Source organism: Microtus pennsylvanicus, chromosome 7 (assembly GCF_037038515.1).
Source record: "Microtus pennsylvanicus isolate mMicPen1 chromosome 7, mMicPen1.hap1, whole genome shotgun sequence".
NCBI lineage: Eukaryota > Metazoa > Chordata > Mammalia > Rodentia > Cricetidae > Microtus > Microtus pennsylvanicus.
Window position 1 is genome coordinate 35410890 of NC_134585.1, and position 22038 is coordinate 35432927.

The 22038-nt window shown below is 46.0% G+C and overlaps 1 protein-coding gene across 2 annotated transcripts in view; it reads right to left on the reverse strand.

Moving 5' to 3' along the window:
- Arhgef4 (Rho guanine nucleotide exchange factor 4) overlaps positions 1–22038 on the reverse strand; it is a 143144-nt gene that overhangs the window by 96648 nt on the left and 24458 nt on the right. The window lies entirely within an intron of this gene.

Sequence of the window (22038 nt, forward strand, 5' to 3'; positions counted from 1 at the left end):
GAGCATGCCATCTGAGTCAGAGTGAGAAGCAGCCTTCTGTGTGGGGTAGCCAGCAAGAAGAAACAGATTAATACATGTCTACTGGAGGTTCTGTTTGTTCTTGTGTAGCCCCGTGGCTTACAGCAGATGCTCTTACATTTAGCATTGTTTCTTAAGTTCGCATAGCTAGAGGGGAAAAAGAAGAAAACAAAAGAAGCCTTGAGAACTATTTAGACTACAGACATGGGAGGGTATGTGTGAGCAAGGCAGCTTAGAACAAGAAGAAAGAGAAGTTGGCAGAAAGTTTACAGCATTTTCTTCTCTCTCTCCTCTTTCTGACTCTCTTGTCTCTCTCGCTCACGTGTGTGTGTGTGTGTGTGTGTGTGTGTGTGTGTGTGTGTGTGTGTGTGTTACATCTGGGACCCACATGTGAGTATCATTGCTTGGCTTTTTGTTTGAGACAGGGTCTCTCATTGGTCTAGAGCTTCACCAAGTAACCTGGCCCATGAGCTTCATGGATTTGCTTGTCTCTTTGCCAACTGCACTTGGCTTTTTTTTTTTTGGTGGTACTGGAGAATCAAACTTAGGCCCTAATCTTTACAAGGTTGGCACTTTGCCAACTAAACCATCTTCCCTGCTCTCTAGCCACACCCCACTCCCCTTTAAAGACAGGGTCTCATTATATAGCCTGGCTGACTTGGAACTCCCTGTATAGATCAGGCTAGCCTCAGACACAGAGATCTACCTGCCTCTGCCTCCAGTGAGTACTGAGACTAAATCCATTGCTACCATGCCCAGCTTATACATTTCTTAGTCCACGCTCTAAGCCGTGAATTCCCGTGCATCCTTTTAAAGGGTACAGACCTGAGCTCTGAAAAAGGTATCCACCTACAAAGATCTACTTCCCCCTAAAACCCTCTGCCCCTTCGCAGTCAATATTCTCCCCCTCCCGGTCCTCTCAGGGTCAGGGATCTGATTTCTGTTAGTCTTGATTAATCTGCCCTGGAGTTTGACATTGACAGATTCTGCAATAGTCTTTTGGGGTCTGGCTTCTTTCCCTTAGGGGTGAAGCCGGTATCAAGCATATCCAACTTGCAGCCTGCAGGCTTCATGTGGCCCACGTGCAGTGAATGCAACCTAACCCAAAACTGTAGAGTTACTTAAAACATGAGGCGTGTGTGTGTGTGTGTGTGTGTTTGTGTGTGATTTTTTTAAAAAAAAAATGTAACTGGACTACATGGTTAAATTTCTTTTCTAGATGGCATCGTATGGTGATGTTTAACGTTAGCCATGTCTGCTAGCATGCCCTAGTACATGCAGTAGCCTCGGGTGTGAGGTTACACTGTACTCGGCATTCAGCCATCAGTTTCCATCATTCCCTCAGGCAGGGAGTGACACAGACACTTGTTCCTGAGTCTAGTCAGGGCTGCTCAGATTCTGTACCTTTCCCAAGCATGCTTTCCCCAGGATGCGTGCGTGCACGTGTGTGTGTACATGTGTGTGTGTGTGTGTGTGTGTATGTATTGCATGCCTGTGCACCTGTATGTGGAGTCAGGGGTTATCCTCAGGTGCCTTCCCTCCAACACCTTCTACCCTTTTTGGCCTTGGGCTGACTCAGCGAGTCTGGCCATCCAGTAAACGCCTGTTTCTTCCACGCTGCTGTTGGGATTGTAAATGCATGCACCATGCCCAATTCTTTACAGGCATTAGACTTGAACTCAGGCCGTCAAGCCTAAACAGCAGCACTTCAGCAATGAAGCTATCTCCCTAGCCCCTGAAAACATGTTTAAGATCATTCCACCTGGAGCTAAGGTGATGGCCATGGAAACCCAAGTTTGGGCCCCTGACGCAGACATAAAAGAGACCCAGGATCAGGGAGAGTCCTTGTCTCAAGGCGGTAAGTAGGGCAGAGAATAGGACACTGGACATCCTCACCTGGCTGTGTACACACATGCATGCGTGTGGACACACACACAATACGCTCATCTGTTGCAATCTAAACTCCTTACTATAGATATGTTCAAACAACTTTGTCATTCTTAGCATAAGTTAATTACTAGTACATAAATGGAAATAAGATCACAAAATAAAAGGCATTAACTCTCATATTAAATCTAGGTGATGATCTAGGAACGAATGGAAGTCAAATTTAGAGGCAAGAAATATTTTTTTTGACACTGAGGCTCAGAATGTTCTAGGTGGGAGAGAGGATCAGATTCGGATGGTTTTTAAAAGGCAGGCTCTCCACCACCTTTTCTTGGGCAGCACACTGCCTCAGACACGAGGGCCAGAGTTTGGCTGTTCTCCTTTGACGAACACTGAGCTCTCGTGAGAACACGACTTCATGGAGGTAAGAGTGGCTGCCAGGGGCAGGCTCCAGCCCTTCCGCTCTCCCACCTCAGCATCACAGCGCCTCTCTCTCCAGATGGCACTGGAGACACACCTCCCCTCAGCCGACATGAATCTCACCATGTCTCTCCTCTTCTCAACTCCAAACATGGTGACATTTAATCTCCACACTTCCTTGTCTACCACCTTCCTCTTTTCAAAGATGTCAGTATTGGCGGACCCAGTATGCCCTCCAAACAGCAATTTCAGCTGTACACACAGGTGATTTATACGGATGCTTGGGATTCAAACTTACAGCCTCATGCCTGAGCATCAAGCACCCTTACCCACAGAGTCATCTCCCCACCCCGACAATCCAGTATCTGTAACATGAGATATTTCAATAAACTTGGCAATTCTATTTTTTCCTAATTCCCATTATGATTTCCTATTTGACCCAAGGTTTATTAGAAGACTATTTTAGTCATCTTTTTTTGGTTTCTGATTTTATTTAATTATGCCATGGCCTGAGATGTTGCCTGTCTGGTACAGATATTCTGAAACTAGTTGAAACTGGTTCTACTGGGTGGTGCAAAGCCTAATTTCATAAAAGCCCAGAGGTGTCTGAGGAGAATGCCTTGTATGGTAGCTCACCACGGCGCTGGCTAACTGCTCATTAGAGGAAGCCTGTCAGCTCTATGTAAATCGCCGGGGACCTTGCTAGTTTCCCCTCTGCTATGAGGAATGCCGAGTGAGGATTTGTCCATTTCCTCTTTCAACCCTGTCATTATCAATGCACATGCTTCAGCCTTCCCTCAGCCAGGAGAGACCAGCTCAGTGCTGTCACATCTTCCTGGGGCTTTATTCTTTATTAGGACTCTTTTGTCCTAAGAGTGGCTGTTCTTTTAAAGGCCACCTTCCCATACAGTAGTTTTCTACTTCCCTTAAAGTGTGCTTTTCATAATCACAGCGAGGCATCCAAAATTCAAATTTTTCACTTTTCAAAAATACTATTTATTTGTATGTACGAGTGCTCTGTCTGCGTGTGTGTCTGCATTATGGAAGAGAGCATCAGATCTCATTATAGATGGTTGTGAGCCATCATCTAAGTAGCTGGGATGTCTGGAAGAGCAGCCAGTGCTCTTAACTGTTGAGCCGTCTCTCCAGCCCCTTTCAGGCACTTCTACCCAGAAGCTAGCTATGAGGCTTTATTGTGATGCCTGACATATCTGGATTACAGTCCCCACCCCTGTTCCTGCTCTCTGAACTCCATCTTTGTATGCCCTAAGAACATAGAGTAGACACTCGACAATGATGGGATAAAAGGTTAAGTTTAAAGGATGCTATCCTTAATCTCAGGTCTGGGTCCTTTGGAGTCATCCTGTTCTTGATGGTTCCTAAATCGCAGGCATTGAGTTGCTTCCTGCCCCCTTTAGCACAAGGTCAGCTTGCTGGAACTAATGACCTTTAGATTACCAAGTCAAAGGTTCTCAGTTCTTTTCGACATCTCTTCCTGTGTGTGTGTGTGGTGTGTTTGCGCGTGCGCGCGCACGTGCATATGTGTGCTCTATTTTGTGTATGTATTTGTAGATACGTTTGCATGTCAGATGTGCATGTGTGAGAGTGTGCATGCATCTCTAAGTGTGAAAGGCAGGTATTAATGTAGGTGACTTTCTTTTTCATGTTTCTTCTGGGTTGTTTGTTACTTTGGGTTTTTTTGTTTTTAGTTTTGGTTTGGTTTCTGAGACACGGTCTCACTATGTAGCCTTGGCTGTCCTGGAACTTACTATGTTGCCCAGACTGTCCTCAAACTCAGAGAGAGTCTCCTGCCTCTGCTCTCACTGAACTGGGAACTCATAGATTTGGTTGCTGGTCAGTGAGCTACAGAGATCCCCTTGTTCTGCTCCCCCGCCCTAGGATCCTCACCCAGTTTTTGACGTGGGTGCCAGGGATTCAAACTCAGGCCCTCCTGCTTACATCACGGCACTGAACAGATGGAGCCATCTTCTCAGCCCTCCTGGCTCTTAACTATTGATACATAATTGGTACAAGGAAACCACACAGACCGCAAGTTTTGACACTCACTTGAGAAACTCCAGTTAGTTAATTGCTGTTTGTTAATTGTTTGTTCCCTTTAGTCCCTTCTTTGTCCCTCCCTGAATGTTCCCTTCTACCAACCCAGATGATCTTTATATGCTTTCTGCCACCACGGGTTACTTTGTTTTATAGAAGTGTTGTCTTGAAGTCTACGTTTGGGAATGATGGGTGGCGGGGGAGGAAGGGTTGCTGGTCTTTTCCACTCAGCACAGTTATCCTGAGATGCATCTGCTCAGTACTCTGTTTTATCACCAGGGAGTTTGCACTGTGTGTGAATGGCCTTATCACAGTTTGTTTCTGTGTTCATCTGCGGATGGTATCTCAATCATGCAAATTTTAGCTTTTCAAATAAAGCTGTAGTAAGGTTTGTATTCAAGTCTTTTTATGGTAATATGTTTGTGTTTCTCTTGTATAAATACCAAGGCATGGTGTTATGTACAGTGTTCTGTGTCAAACATATACATTGAACTTCTTTACAGTTTTTAAATATTTTTTTGGGGTGTGTGTGTGTTCTGGGAAGGGGAGCACATGCTTGCCACAGTGCACACATAGGGGTCAGAGGGCAACCAGTGGGAATCTGTGGTTCTCTTCTTCCCCCATATGTGTGTGTGTGCATGGTGTCACATGTATGTGTGTGCATATGCATGTGTGTGTACGCACAGGAGGCCTAAGGTTGATATCTGGTGTCTTCACCCAACACCCTCACCCTTATAGTGAGGCAGGGTCTCTCAGACGACCCCAGAGCTCATTGCTTCTGCTAGCTATCTGGGGATCCAAACGCTAATGTTCCTGCTTGTGGGTGTGCCTTCCTCACTGATCCATCTCACTGAAGATCATTTCTATGATTGTCAAATTAATAAAACATCAACCTGAGATCACTAAGATTTTTCCCATTATTTTTCGAGACTATATTAGGCAAAATAATGCTCTCTCTGTCAGAAGGTCATCTCATCCTAATTCCTGAAACCTGAGATCTTACCTTTCATGGCAAAGAGGGCTTTGCAGGGATGACTAAGGGACCTGGGGGAGGAAGCCAACTTGTAAAGCTTCCGTGGGTCTTTATGAGGGAAAACAGGCAGGAGTCCTGGGAGGTGCGGCAATGGGAACAGAAGCCTGGGTGTCCAGGAAAGGGCCTTGAGCCAAGGAATATGGGTGGGAGCATTCATAGCAGCAGATGCTTCCCCGCAGAGCAACCAGAAGGGAACAGCTCTGCCCACACAGCACTCAGAAGCTTGTTGGACGGTCTGCCCTCCAGAATGGAGTGATAATGAACACACATTGTCTGAATCAACTGTGCTTGTGGAAATTTGCTACTATCACAGTATGACATTGACAGGTAGACCAGCCATAGTCTTGACTTTATCTGCTCTCTCTCTCCCCCAGTAGTGTGTGTGTGTGTGTGTGTGTGTGTGTGTGTGTGTGCGCGCGCGCGCGCGCGTGTGTGCGCGTTAGGATCTTGCTATGTAGCCCAGGCCATCCTTGAACTCTTGACCCTCCTATTTTGGCGTTCCCAATGTTCTACCTCAGCCTGCTCCAGTGAACTGTCCCCGCCTCACACCGTGTGGAGTACAGGTGTGTGGAGTTAGAGGCTGGCTTTCTAGATGGGCACCGATATTTGAACTGATATCCCTATGCCTGCACAGGAAGTACTCTTTTCCCATGGAGCCTCTCACAGTCCTAAGAGCGCGACCTTTTAAAAGAGATTAGATACAACTGAACGGAAGTGATTCCTGTAAAAAGAAAGATGGACCGGGTGGAATTGACAGCATTTGCTCTGTGGAGGATAGCGTTGGGAAGATGAAAGGACAAACCGAAGTCTAGGAGAAATGTTTCCGCATGTCTGTGTGACAAAGCTCTAGAGTTAACAATATGTAAAGAGCACCCAGAACTCAATAACAAAAATAAATGATTCAGCTAGAAGAGTGCAAAAGCTGTCAGTCGCCATTTTACGGGACGTGGCGCACAAATGGGAACGAACACCTGAAAAGATAGTAAACTTTGTTCGCCAGAGGTAAATCAAATGAAAACCTCACCACACTCATCTACCAGGATAGCTGAAAAAATGGGAAGAATGAAACTGGCAACATCAAAGCTGGACGAGAAGGAGAGGGACTCAGCTGCTCACACATCTCTGGTGGAATGTGTGGCCGTGACTCTGCCTCTCTTCCCACACCACCAGTGACAGCAGCAGACCTTGGGGCTCATGTGCAAGTTCATCAAGCTGGCGTGGGGGAGTGCAGTCAGGTTCTGAGAGTCGGGAGCCCATCAAACATGTCGACCTGTGTTCTTTGACTTAAAAGAAGGCAGTGACGGGGAGTTAGCTCGCTGTACACACTATGCACGCATGAGAACCTCAGTTTGATCCCCAGAGCCCATGTAGGAAAGCCGGGTATGACGGCAACCACTTGGAAACCCAGTACTGGGGAAGCAGAGCCAGGAGGATCTCTGGGCTCCCTGGCCAGCTTGGCGCACCGTCTTGGCCAATTCCAGGCCTGTTTTGAAAAACGAGGTTGGCGGCTCCTAAAGAATGACACCCAAGATTGGTCCCTGTTCTCCCCAGGCACATACACTCACAGCGCAGCAGTAAACAACTAAACAAGGTGGGAAGGGCAGACCAATGCCTCCACATGTGTGTGCTTGAATACTTCCTTTCCTCCCTTCTCCAGTAGCCAATAGAAGAACCCGGTGCTGTTGAAGATCCCTAACTCTGGCTCACTTCATTTGGTCTTCCAGAGCTCTGGGCATCTGAAGTCATCCCACCCCCCAGCAGGAGCTGGTTCACAGGAGTGCTCAGGCACCACAGCCTAGGCCGTGAGTCAGGAGTCCAGGGACCCGCAGGTGGGGCCAGTCTGTTAAAATGCATATGCCTGAAACACGTCCTCACAAGTCTTCTCTGGTGTCCTTGATTTCCTCACTCTTAAGGGCTCTTTTCACGGCAGAGAGACGTTGTGATTGGCAGTGCGAATTCTGTCAGTCATGTACATTTTCATTTGACAGAGGGGGCTTTTTCTTTCAGCAACTGAAGAGCACCTATCTTTGCTCTTGCCTCTGTAGTCTTAGACGAGAAATCTGCTGTCATTTGAATTATGAGGGAGCTTTGTTAGGAATAAAAGGAGCTTAGCTGGAAGGATATGTAATATAAATATATATATATATGTGTGTGTGTGTGTGTGTGTGTGTGTGTGTGTGTGTGTGATAACATAATTTTGAAAGAATAAATACATTCAAATAAATAAATAAAAGGAAACAACAAAAATCGAACATTATTTTCTCTATGTAAAATCTTTCTACTGGGAACGCTGTTCTTTTTCCTGTCTTTAGTCTGTAAAGCTCAGTCATAGTTTAGTGTGTTCTGACTCTGTATTTCTGCCCACACACTGTGTTTGTACAGATTTCTTCGTGTTTCTCCTACTTGGGGTTTGATTAACTACTTGACTCTATAATAGATGTATAACTTTTGTCAAACTTAAGACATTTTCAGCCGTCGTTGTTGCAATGTTTTTGAGCTCTGCTCAAGCTCTTTTCCTTTGTGACTGAGGACGCGAGTCCCGCAACTGAGATTCCCATAGCGCAAAATGCCAATGCTGTTAGCAGCCCGTCCATTTAGTTCAGGCCGGATAGAGTCTACAATCTGTCTTCAAAAATCACTTACTCTAACCCACACCTACCCCACACCATCTCCGAAGCCATCAGCAAGGACTTGGTTCTAACCTATATTTTAACGTATTTGACACAGTTTTATTAGAAAAAGAGAATTTCACCTCTATTGCCATGTTTGCTAGGGACGTGGAGTGGAGTGGGCCCAGCCTTCTGGAGGTGTGTGTCCTTTGCACACATGAATTTATAAACTATTTTTTAAAAGACACGGTTGGAATGCTCCATTCTCCTTGCTCTCATCTTTAACAATTCACAGGGACAATTCCATAGCCACACAGCCAGCGCTGCCGGGTCCTTTGCATGGCCACTAGGTTTCCCCTAATGGATAGAGAGAGCCTCATGTTCGTTCCAACTTTTGAAAAAGAACTCCTAAGTTGTTTGCACGATTACAAATTATGACACATGGAGAAGTGTCTGTAGAGAGAATGCTTGGGGCAAAAGAACTGTGAACTTTTTGACCTGCAAAGTAATCAAAATATACGAAAAGTGCACAAAAGAAATACTGTAGTGCACATAACATTAGCCATTTCAAAAAAGGGAATTTAGTAAGAAAACGGGAAATAATAAAGAATGAAATAAATTAGTAGTGCATGTGTAAACATTTGCCAGTGGTTAAATATATATATATATGGTTCTGGAATTGAACTCAGGGCTTTGTGTCTGCCAAGCTCTCATGCTAAGCAAGCTCTCATGACACTTTAAGACCTCTGGTCTAGGGTCTAGCATTCATCTTGGTGGGGGTGTGTACTCCAGCACATTTGGGGTACTATCTGATTAGACAGTGGATCTTATAATCTGTTTTTTAGCAGTTGAGGTATACTGCCAGGGCCTGAGGTTGAACATAGACACAGCCTAAGAAAAGCAGAGTCCTGGTTCATTCTGCCATCTTGCCTGGAGTGAAGTTGCTGTAGGGAGAGGTAGAGGTGCAACCCCCACCTGGGGCCTTAGTGGGACAGACAAGAGGCAAGAAGAGTGCCAGCCAGTCCCTTCTCCCTTCCTTCTCCTACTCCCTGACTGTGAATGAAGGAAGCAGGGGGGTGCAGGGCACCGCAGTGAATCACAATGGGTGTCAACCCCTCACACTGTCTCTTCTCATCAAGACTTATTGCTATGAGCTGAGGGCAAGGCTTCTGCTCCTCTGTCCCTGCTGAACTTCCTCTGCAAAGATATCAGAGCCCTCTAGCTTCCACCCGACAGAGCAGGAGACTCCTACAGTGTGCCCTTAGAGAAGCACACTGGGAGAGGGTGGAATGTCAGCTTGGCTCTTGGTCCTGCTGAGATCATGGGAGAGGGAGCATGGTTGTAGGTGTTATTTGACTGGGAGTTGGGGGGCAATGGGCTTTCCTGAGCCTTGTTTTTGTGAACTGAGGTTAGAACTTCTCTAACGTGGGATCCCAAGAGGAAACTAGAGGATTAGTGACTCAGGTCCTCAGTCTGAGCAGCTGCCACCTTCTCCTGCCCCCCCCCCCCTTGGATGTTTCCTGGCTGTGTGCTGTGTTATGCCTAGTGTGTTGTTGTGAAGGAGGTGTTGGAACAAGACTCGCTCCATCTTTAGTGGAATCAGAAGTCTTTTAAAAATGTCTCAAATGAACGTTTTCAAAGAAATATGTGCTGGCTAGTTTGATACTAACTTGACACAAGCTAGAGTCGTCTGGGTGGAGGAATCTCAGTTGAGAAAGTGCCTCTGTAGTGCATTTTCTTGATTAGTTATTGATGTGGGAGGGTCCAGCTCATTACGGGTGGTGCCATCCTGGTTCTATAAGAAAGCTGGCTGAGTGAGCCAAAAGGAGCAAGCCAGTAAGCAGCATTGCTCCATAGCTTCTGTGTCAGCTCCTGCCTCCAGGTTCCTGCCTTGAGTTTCTGCTCTGACTTCCCTCCATGAAGGATTATGACCCTTTCCTCCCCAAGTTGCATTTGGTCATTTTATTACAGGAACAAAAACCTAAAATGAAACTTAAGATGAAAATTTATAAAGGTTACACTTTTCTTATGAAGATCTTGGATGTACTTTTAAAACTATGTTCTTCATATCTGGCACATAGAAAACACAAAAAAATTGTATATATACAAGAAACAAATGTTACACTTTTTCATATTAAAACTTACATACATATATTACATGTTATTGTTTAGAATTATCTATATTCGGAAATGCTTGTTTGATCAACACATACACCCATGGACACCCAGTGCCCTAAGGACAGCAACTACAATTATACATGTTACTGCAGTCTTCAACGCCTGCAGTGCGTGAAGGATTTAAAACTACTTCCAGTGCCAGATGAAGTGATTTCATCTCCTCAAGATTTGTTGATCTGTCCCATAAGGCATGGTCCTTTTCCTGCCTCAGTTCCAAACTTCAACAATTCACTGAGCATGAAATACATTGCTTATACGGATTACGTCAATACTTCTTAAAAACCCTATTTTCTACCAACACCGAGGAAAATAAATTCTCCATTTCTCTCTAGGTCACCCATGAGGAGTATAAAGAAGGGGCTGAGGAAATGGGTCAGCTGTAAAAGCTCTTGTCATGCAAGCATGGTGACGCCCAGCACCCACTGTAAAACTTCTGGGGTTGCTGGCATGCACCTGGAATCCCAGTGTTGGGTGCGAGGATTCAAGGTGGGGTCTGGGGCTTGCTGGCCAGCTACCTTAGTAATCACATTGCGCCTGCAGCCAGGACGCTGCGTGAGATGTCGGTGCTCGGCTCTTTCTCCTTTTCATTCAGCCTGATATCCAGCATGTGGGATGGGCTGTCCACAGAGTGGGTCTTCCCAGTTTAGTGCATCTAGAAACTGCCTCACAAACACGCCATGGCATGGTCTCTTTAATAATTCTGGGCCCTGACAAGTTGATAGTCAATATTAACCATCACACCCCATGAACATGATTTGCTACTTGGCAGAGAGAGAGAGAGAGAGAGAGAGAATGAACATGTAATTAAGGAAATGATGCTGCTGGTCTTATGGATTACAGGAGTGATCCCTTGCTGCCACTGTGAGCCAAGCAGCTGGCTCTCTCGAAACAGCATATCATGGTGCTCAAGGGAAAAGCCCTACTCTACTCTCAAACAAATAGCTGAAGGACTGAATTCAACACAGCATTTTTGCACACAGCCACTTCCACCTGAGCCATCAAGGTGGTCAGAGTTTTGTCACAGTTGGCATCTACAACTTCTGTCACATCTGACTGCCTTTGAGCACGCGATTAGCTTGGCCCCACCCAGCAAATCCAGAGGGAGCTTTATCTTAAGGCCAGGTGATTAGTAACTCCAATTACATCCGCAAGATCCTCTTATCTAGCATATCATACACCTGGGGCGTGCTATTGGGAGGTACAGAACTGCTGATAACAGAGACAGCGCGGTAAGAGTAAACAGGCATGCTGGCAGCTCCAATAACCTTGCAGGGCGCTGCAGTCCTTCCCTGCACCCCTACTGTCCTGCAGCTCCAATACCCTTGCGGGGCGCTGCAGTCCTTCCCTGCACCCCTACTGTCCTGCAGCTCCAATACCCTTGCGGGGCGCTGCAGTCCTTCCCTGCACCCCTACTGCCCTGCAGCTCCAATACCCTTGCGGGGGCGCTGCAGTCCTTCCCTGCACCCCTACTGCCCTGCAGCTCCAATACCCTTGCGGGGCGCTGCAGTCCTTCCCTGCACCCCTACTGTCCTGCAGCTCCAATACCCTTGCGGGGCGCTGCAGTCCTTCCCTGCACCCCTACTGTCCTGCAGCTCCAATACCCTTGCGGGGTGCTGCAGTCCTTCCCTGCACCCCTACTGCCCTGCAGCTCCAATACCCTTGCGGGGGCGCTGCAGTCCTTCCCTGCACCCCTACTGCCCTGCAGCTCCAATACCCTTGCGGGGCGCTGCAGTCCTTCCCTGCACCCCTACTGTACTGCAGCTCCAATACCCTTGCAGGGCGCTGCAGTCCTTCCCTGCACCCCCTACTGTCCTGAAAAGGATGCAGCTTCAGCTTACACTGTCTTTTCTGCCTGTCACACTCCTGTCCTGCCCACTACACCTTATTCTCATGGAGACCAATGGGCCTCGACTCATGTCATACAATGTGATGTCCAACCAGAACACTTAACACTATCATCACCCCACTCGTCTCCTTGACTACCAGCTCAGCAGCTGAATCAATGCTGTCTCCCATCCAGCCCTCCTAGCTTAAAGCCATACTCATGTGCCCCTTCCTTTAGAATATGTCTGAAGACATGTTCGCTGTTTTATGTTGGGTCTGGGCTCCATGTCAGTCCCGGAGCCAGCACTGGAGTGTGAGGCAGATACAGGTTCAAGTCACATCTCAACTGTCAGCTTTCTGACCTTTGAAGGGTCCTTCATCTCAGTCCCAAACCTGCAAGGTCCCCATGGCCCAACGTAAGGGTTTGGAATGATGAATGTAAACAGAGAGAGAGCCCAGCACGCTGCCGGCACGTCCCGCAATGCTGCCTCTACCATATCTTATCACCACTTCTGTACCAGACTGCAGAAGACCTACTGTGCCCCTGGCCTAGCAAGAACTTACAACTAAAGATTGTCATAAAGGCAGCTCTGGTGAATCAGGAGAGAAAGTGCAAACAAACAAACAACTGCTCTACAAACGAAAGAAAATCTGCTTTCCTGGTTCGTAGCATTTTTAACTATTAATTTCAGCATCCACAGATGTAAGTCTATTTTCTTCCCGTGCTTGCGTGCATCTTCGAGCATGTGTGCCAGACAGCACAGGGGACCTAAACACAGACACAGCTGGAGCAAGCCTGCTGCATTTGGCGGCACAAAGCCTCATGGCCACTGTCTCATTTGGACGGCCCACTTTCTTTATGTACTTCCCTTCATCTTTAAATAGCAGCAATACAGTGTTTTAGAAAAATTAAAAGATTTCTTGTTTGAATGAGAATGGCCCCCCCCCTAGGCGCATGGATTGAATGCTTGGTCACCAGGAATTAGCATTATTTGAAAGGATTAGGAGGTGTGGCCTTGTTGGAGGACGTATATCCCTGGAGGTGGGCTTTGGGGTTTCAGAAAGCTCTGTTCCTGCTGCCTGTGGATCAAGATATTAGAACGCTCAAGCTACTTCTCTAGCCCCATGTCTGCCTTCATGTCGCCATGCTTCCTGCCATGCTAATGAGCTAATCCTCTGGAACTATAAGCAAGCCCCAATTAAATGCTTTCTTCTATAAGAGGCTTTTGTTTTTTATAAGGTCACCATGTCTCTTCACAGCAACAGAACACTAAGACAACTCTAATGTTAGAAAGTCAGCAGCCAGCTCTGCACCCGATTTAGTGTGCAGACCTGAGACTTACCTGTAAGCTGAGAGGAAAAGGCAATTCTATGTACAGTCTTAAGTTAAACGAGCTAGTACGTGAAGCCAGGTAAGGGGGCCACACACCTTTTATCCCAGCAGTGAGAAGCAGAGGAAGGTGGATCTCTCTCTGTGTTCGAGGCCAGCCTGATCTACAGAGCCAGGGCTACACAAAGAACCCCTGTCTCAAACAAAAACAACAACCAACAAACAGATGAACTAGTAGTTGTAAGATGGCCTGCACGTGGTCTACACTCCACAGCTGTTAAAGTCTTCTTCCTTTTCTTTATCTTTAGACATTTTCAAACTTTTTTTGTTATGAATGAATGATGTGAGCGAATGGGTGGGGGTGTGGGGTGAATGCGTGCGTCAGCAAACAAAAGGAAGTCTGAGGAAGATGTGCAGAGTCAGCTCTCTCCTTGCAGCCATGTGGGTTCCTTGGTGGCAAGCTGCCTTCCCCTGCCGAGCCCTCTCGTCATCCCACCCGCCTCTTTTCTTTTTATGGGACAAGCTAGACAATGGAACACAAGGCCATGTCTCTGCCTTCAGCTTGGGGACCACCGTGCTATTGCAGGGACACTACAGTGCCACACCTGAGAAGCCAGTGTTCCCTTCCTCCCATTAGTCAGAAAGTGATGAAAGCAATTTTATTCCAAACAACCTGGTCGCACACCTCAAACATCTTGAGATATAGAGACAAGCAATGGACAGTTCGTGAGTTAATTCCAGCCTGACACCTTTTGTCAGACACGCTGGTCCACACACTTCTGTATGTCACAGCTGCTCAGGCCGCTTTTTGAGCTGTGCCTCCCTGTGATTTCTGTGCTGAAGCCCTAACTCCAAACTTGCTTGCATTTGGAGGTGGGACCTTTAGTGAAGTAATAAAGGTTATATGAATGCATCAGGTGGCTCCTATATCTGATAGGCTTGGTGTCCCTAAAGAAAAGAGAGCCCAAGGATGTTTGCACACAGGCTAAAGGTCACACAGGGATACGACGGGGAAGGTCCTATCTACAGATCAGAAAGGAAAGTCTAACCGGAAACCTTCCCTGAACGGCATTCCAACCTCAGTCCTCTTTTGGATGGCCCTGGCAGTTCTTCGCTGTTACTTCAGCTAGCCGTGACTGAGACCGACCACAGTGGCAGGCCTAAGAGGTTTATTATCTAGCCCATTGCAGAGAAAACTTCCCAATTTTTCCTTGATTTAAAAGGTTGTAGTTAGGGGCTGGGGAGATGGCTTAGAAGGTAGCGTTACTGTGCAGGAATGATGACCTGAGTCTACACCCCCCACACCGTACGGTGTGACGGCACACCCTTGTCATCCAGCACTGAGAAGTGAAGACAGAAGGACCCAGGGAGTTCCCTGGCCAGTCAGTCTAGCCCGTTGTTAGGTTCCAGGTTCAGCGAGAGACCCTGTCTCCGAAAACAAGGTGAAGAGCCAATGGGGAAGATACAAACATCCGCACCAGCCTACACACATGCACGTGCTCATACACACATGAAGTTCATAGTTAAATATGCCCTCAGAGGAAGGACTCAAATGTGCTTCTATTATATTACAGCTTCAGCCACTTATCAGTCCATTCCTTTGAGTGTGTTTATACGTCATCTTTGTAACCTGAACACCCCAGCCATAGTCATCAAATATGTGTCAAGTCTTGTCCTTGGCATGTATTACAGGGACATGTTAGAAGCAGTCCCTTTGTCCAAAGAGCTCAGAGGAAGCCCCCTTAATCTGTGTACTGGGGACCCTGAACAGCACAGTTCACCTCTCTGCAGAAGCCCAGTGTCTTAGGTTCCTGTCTATGTGCTGGGGACCAGGGGACCCTGAACAGCACAGTTCATCTCTCTGCAGAAGCCCAGTGTCTTAGGTTCCTATCCAGTTGCTTTAATAAAATAACCCAGCAAAAGCAACTTAGGGAACAAAGTTTATTTGGCTCCCCATTCCAGGCTACAGTCCACTGTTGCAGGGAAGCCAGAGCAGCTGGGATTTGAAACATCTGGTCCCACTCACAGTCAGGAGCAGAAAGAACAAGGATTTATGTGAGCTTATGCTGGCGTCACTCAGGTCACTTTTTCCTTTTCATACAGTGTGGGACTCAAACCCAGGGGACAGCACTGCCCACGTTCTACTGGGTCTTCCCTCCCGAGTGAATGCAATCAAGACAGTTGCCCATGCTGTGGAATATTGTTACACTGTGTGAATATGTGTCACTGTGACTGATTTAATAAAGAAGCTGGCTGGCCAATAGCTGAGCAGAATAAGGTTAGACAGGAGAGCCAGACTAGGAGAATGCTGGGAGAAAGAAAGGTAGAGTCTGGAGTTGCCAGTCAGATGTAGAGGGATCAAGAGATGAAGCTGCCATGTTAATAAAGGTACCACCAATGTGGCAGAGCATAAATAAGGAATATAGGTTAACTTGAAATGTAAGAGCTAGTTAGTAATAAGCCTGAGCTATTGGCCAAGAGTTTGTCATTAATATTAAGACTCTGTGTCAGTTATTTGGGAACTGGTGAGTATGAAGGAAACTTTTGCCAACACCCCCACAGACATGTCCACAAGCCCCAAACCTCGAGAGTCCTGTCCCAGATGATTTTGTAGTGTCTTAAGTTAAAACCAATCATCACACCCAGCAAGGACTGATTCCAAACCTGGAGCTCCAAATGCACCAACCAATGGCAGAAAAGGGACAGCAGTCTAAAGTCACTTTTGTGTTCCTATCCCAGGAGTCCAATCCTACCACATTTGGTCCTGGGGATCAAACACATGAAAAACGCCTGAAATAAAAATAAGTATGCTTACTACACTTGAAGAAATAAAGAGCAGGCTCACACAGTCACGGCAAATGGAGAGGTAGAAACTGACTCCCAGAAATCAAAACTGTTAGAAATTATGGGTACAATTTTAAAAAGTTTAGAAACGAATTTAGCGAATCAGGATAGGCTAAAGGAAACTTGCAAGTTCTAGGAGACAGAGGGAAGCGATGCAAATGACGGGAGAGAGGGGAGGAGAGAAGGAAATGGGAGAAGTCGAAAAGTCAGGCAGGGCACACCATTTGAAGGGCTGGTAGCTGAGAATTTTAGACAGCTGGCAAAAGACACCCATTCATACGCTCACAAAGCCTGGCGAGTCTCAAGCTGAATTAGTAGGAAAGGAAATCTATTTCGAGATACACGGAGGCAGGAGAGAAAGGCAGAGTAAATGTGGGCGACGTGATGAAGGGAAAGGAGGCCCCTCACTCTGGAATCGGGTCGGAACCGCTTGCCAGCAGCAAGCCAAGAATGCCAGCGCAATCAACAACCGCTTCAAGCCGTCCTCACTTCCCCGCTGCAAGCCTAGGGTTTTCTAGGAATCTCATCAGAAACCCCATGAAAGGATATGTGCCGAGTGGCTTCTATATCAGAATCTAAGACCATGTAAGGCAACGCCAGCACCACTTCATGAATCTTTATTATCAAAAGGAGGGGAGTGGAGAGAGGGAGAAGCATTCTTATAACCTTTGAGGCATAACTTGAGAGCCACAAAAATGGTATAGATGGCTGTGCTAAGACAGTGACTTTTTCTCCCCTGAGGAGCCCACACCCACGTTTAGATGTGTCTTGCTTTTTAAGACTCATGTTTGAGAGGCCCATTGCTCATAGTTTGAGGTGTTTCTTACTTTCTTATGCGCTCTTACCCTCCTTTTAACCCCAACTGCTTAAGCATATACTAATGTGCTAAAAAAAAAAAATAGGGCTGGAGAGACAGCTCAGTAGTTAAGAATGCGTACTGCTCTTCCAGAGGACCTGTTTGGTGCCCAGGACCCCCACATTGGGTGGCTCACACATGCCTAAAACTCTAGCTCTTTGCGATCTACCGGCATCTGCACATTCATGACACACACACAATTTAAATCAAATATATAAATATATACATATTAAAATATATTTAATAGAAATCTCCAACTCATAAACCTGTTAATCCTAATTTGTTTTTTGAGAGAAGTAGTTAAAGCTACAAATCCTGGGTTTGTCTGAGTCCAGGTCTTTAAAATGCTAGGACAGTAATTCTCAACCTGTGGGTTATGACCCCCTTGGGGATGGAATGACCCTTTCATAGGGTAAACATATCAGATATCCTGCATATCAGATATTTACATTATGATTCATAACAATAGTAAAATTAGTTATCAAGTAACAATGAAAATAATTTTGTGGCCAGGGGTCACCACAACATGAGGAACTGTATTAAAAGTGAAACTGTATTAAACATTAAGAAGGTTGAGCACTATGGCTCTAGGGGAATCCTCGGGCTACTGAGAGCGGCAAACTGGAGCTCTATCTGTCTCCTTGTTGCTGACAAAACCAGAGCAAATATGAAAAACTCTCAGAAGAGTAGGTGATCAGGTTTAGAAAGATGGTTCCGGAGTTAAGAGCGCTTGTTGCTCTTCTAGAAATCTGAGTTCAGTGCCCAGCACCCACCTTTGGTGGCTCACAATAGTCTTTAACTCCAGGAATGTGGCGGGCACCTGAACTCATGTGCACATACTCACATGCAAGCGCGCGCACGCACACACAGACACACACACAATTTTAAATAATGAATACATCTTAAAAATGTTTTAAGGGGGGGACCTTAAAATCATCCCGGGGCAGAGTGGGAGGAAAAGTACTTGAGAAGAATTAGGCTCAAAGCAGCATCAGCATAGCAAGAAGAGTAAACTGTCGGTAATACTGAAAGAAAATGGCTACCAAGCAAGATGATGTTTGTTGTAGCTTGACTGACAATAAAGTACCCTATAGCTCTTGAGTTTGAACAACTGGTTCCTAGTTAGTGGAACCTTTCTGTTTAGGGAGGTTATGCAACCTTTAGGAGGTGGGGCTTTGTTGAAGAAGTGTGCCACTTCCTGAACTCACTCACACTCTCTCCCCCTCCTCTCCACCTCTACCTTCCTGTGTGTGGATAAAATGTAATCTCTGCTTCCTGTCCCTGCTGCCACACCTTCCCTGCCATCATGGACTCTGTTGCTTTGGAACCTTAAACAAAAATAACTTTTCCTTAAGTTGCTTAGTCATGATGTTTTACGATAGCAACAGAAAAGTAACTAATACAGGAGTTGGTCCAGGGAATAGGGGTTTATTGTTGTTGTTGTTAAGAACCCGACTATGCTTTTTGTTTGTTTGTTGTTTTTATTTTTCAGTTTGTTTCTCGAAATGCAGAAGGCAGTAGAACTTTGGACTAAAAAAAAAAAAAAACCCTGTGGAATGGTGGCAACAGAGCTTAGTGGGTCATTGCACCAGATGCCTGGAAGACAGCAGTACTGAAGTCATGGGGTGGTGAAAGTCTGGCTTGTGAGGTTTCAGATGGGACCAAGGGCTCTATTAAGCAACTGGGGTAGAAGCCATTTGTGTGATATGTTGACGAATACTTTGGGTGCATTCTGCCCATGTCCTGATAATTTATGTAGGACAAGAATATATTTGCAGAAGAAAAATAACTTCCAAACAAGTATAATGTGCCTTTCATGAAAATACCTTAATAATTATTAAGAAGTGAACAAAACAAAAACACTAATGAAATTCACCCACAGTAGCTTTTTACCAAGGAAAAATTAAGGATACATATCATACAGAAAGAGTAACCACAGATGAGAGAAAATGAAGGAAGAGCCAGCAGACAAGAGGCTGAGTCAGTAAGAGTGAGCAAGGACATAGTATGTCGTCCTAACCCACAGAAGTATTAAAGAAACCTAGGGGCTGGGAAGATGGGCTCATGTAGAGGAGTGATTGCCGGGCAAGCACACAGACCTGAGTCAAATGTCAATCACCAGTGTCAAAGGCTGCCTGTGGTCATGCTCATACTTAAAACTGCAGTGCTCTGGGGAGTGGAGGCAGAGAAGCAGTGGACTTGCTGATTGTCTGCCTACCTCCACCTTCAGTGGAAGATTCTTTCTCAAGGAAATAAAGTAGAGAATGGTAGATCGGATAACAATGTTGTTCTCTGGCCCTTGTGCAATCACATAAGTATATGTATGTGCACACACACATACACTGCACACATATACCACATATCACACAATATATACACACATACATAATACATACACACCAGAAAAAAATGCATAACACAAAATCACAGACATCAACAGAGATGTGGAATGAAAGTTCTGGGGTCATTATCCATGAAGAACATGATAAGAAAAATATGCACATTGCGAGTTGATACGGAGTAATGTCCTTTAGTTGAACCCTTCCAGTATGGAGAGAGACTCCTTAAAGCTGAGGAAGTTCTGAATTAAAACATCTTCTCCAGGGAAAGGGGGACAGGTTCATGCGATACAGGAAGTAAATTGCTTAAAAGTCTCAAAAAGATCCCCCAAACTAACAAGAGACACTGGGTCCCCTTACCCCTGTTATAGAAGCAGCAAACAACTGCCAGGAAACTCCCAGGGAGCTGAGCTGCCTAGAAGAGCTTCCTTGACCTGCCTAGATGCTTGCTGGAAGCCCTAAGGTTGCAGCTTTTGTGGTTCACCTCCTGTGTTGGGGCAGGCTTTTCATTGACGCAGCTGAACTTGAGTCTTCCCAGCTTCTGTAAGTAACCCTATTCCAATGAACTAATTGGTCCATCACGTTGGAACTTAGTGTAAAAGCATTAGTTTGGACTATGGTCGGTTCCTTTTATGAGGGGAGCAGCCATGGATGTGTGCCACGTCTGTCCAGGAAAAGTCTCACTCAACACAAACTGTGCGTGAACACTAAAGGAATTGTGGAAGTAATTCCTGACTTCCAACCAAGAGAAAAATACACAATGATTGCAAAATTCAGAAGATTGACATTATGTGTCTCTGATCCAATATAACCAATCAATAAAAGGGGCTACCCCTGTTTGTGTGGGGTGGGGTGATGTCAGTGTGCATGTGTGTGGACATTTCTAGAGGTTAGAGGTTGACATTTAGGTATTTCTGGAGGTTAGAAGTTGACATCAGGAGTCTTTCCTCCGAGTTGATCTGTAGATCAGAATTTCAGTAGACTTTGAAGAGAGTTTAAGGAGGCTCAAAAATGTCTATGGAAATTCAAATGTCTTAGACTAGCTAAAATATTAAAGGGATGTATAAATTTAGGGTACTACACTGCTTGGCTTAGGGATTTCAAGGAGAACTATACTCAAAGAGGCATGGCATGGTGTAAGGACATTAAGTGGATCAGTGGAACCAAACAACGACCCCCAATTAAGCTCTGTAGATTTATAAATTGTTGGTGTCAAAGGAACTCATTAGGGAAAAGCACATTCTTTCAATTGATGGTGGCAGAAACATGACACATCTTTATACTTTAAAAAAGTTTATCAAACTGACTTAACCACTAACAGAATTAAGCCAATATTAAGATCTTTGGATCATTTGGGAGGCTGAGGCAGGAGGAATTCGAGGGCTAATCTATGCTCCATATCAAAACTCTATTTCAAGACTCCAAAAGCTCAGCATAAGCATGCTTGCCTGGCATGTGCCAAGCCCTGGGTTCAATTCCTAGAACCTCAAAGCAAGTAATAAAAATGCCAGTTTCTGTCAAGGAAACTTCTGGCAGGTTTTACCACGCTATTCAAGGGATAAATAATCCAGCCTTAGTAAATCACTGAGCTTGAAGCTCATGGATTCAGCTAGCATGGATGGTCAATGGGTTTCATGGAGCCACCTGTCTCTGTACCCAACCCTCCTCTTCCCCCCTAGTGCCTGGGTCATAGGCACGTGCTACCACACCTAGCCTTCAAAGGATGCTGGGGACCTAACTCAGGTCGTCATGCTTGCATGGCAGGCACTTTACCAACTGAGCCATCTCCCCAGTCCCTGTCTGTGCCAATACTCCTCAAGAGTTTCACTTAATAATAAAAATGATTACATTCCCACACACTAGCTGATCAGAAACCACCCAAATATCATCCTTTAAGGAAGTTCTCATTGGCCATGTGAGAAAGAAAAGGCAGAAAGAGATTAAGAGGATTATCTGATCCCCTTGAACAAAGCAAGCTACGGCAAGGCCACTGGCCAGGACTACGGAGAAGGCTGTCACAGCAGAACTTTACACATCTACCTATCTCAGCTGTGCCCCCCCCATGCACGCATGCACGCATGCACGCATGCACGCGCACGCACACACACACACTCACACTCACACTCACACACACACACACACACACACACACACACACACACACACACGGAGAAAACCAGAGGACAGACTGCTCACACTGCCACCTCAAGGCTGGTCTGCAGAAAACAAGAGAAAGAGAATGAGAGCAAGACAGAAAATCCGTGATGTGAATGAGGGTCCAGCTTGCAGATCTCAGAGAGGCAGGCAGTTTGCTGACCCCGAACAGTAAAGCGCTTGCGGATTTGTAAAAGGGCAGCAGTCAGAATAGATCTGTGATTCTGGAGGAGAGGAACCAGGAAGGCCAGGACAGAGGCCGACAGCGACAGCAGCAGCGACGACAGCAGCAGCAGCAGCAGCATCATCATCCTCCCTGAAGTTGGAGCCTTGTCTTCCAGGGCAGCTTCCTCCAGGCTTTCAACCCTGGCTGGAAAGCGCCAGGAGCAGCTTATCACCACCAGAGGGCACCGGGGATCTCCCCACAGCTGCCGTTTATTGCCAAAAAAGCCTTACTGAGGGCTACCCTGGGGGACTCTAGCTGCAAGAAA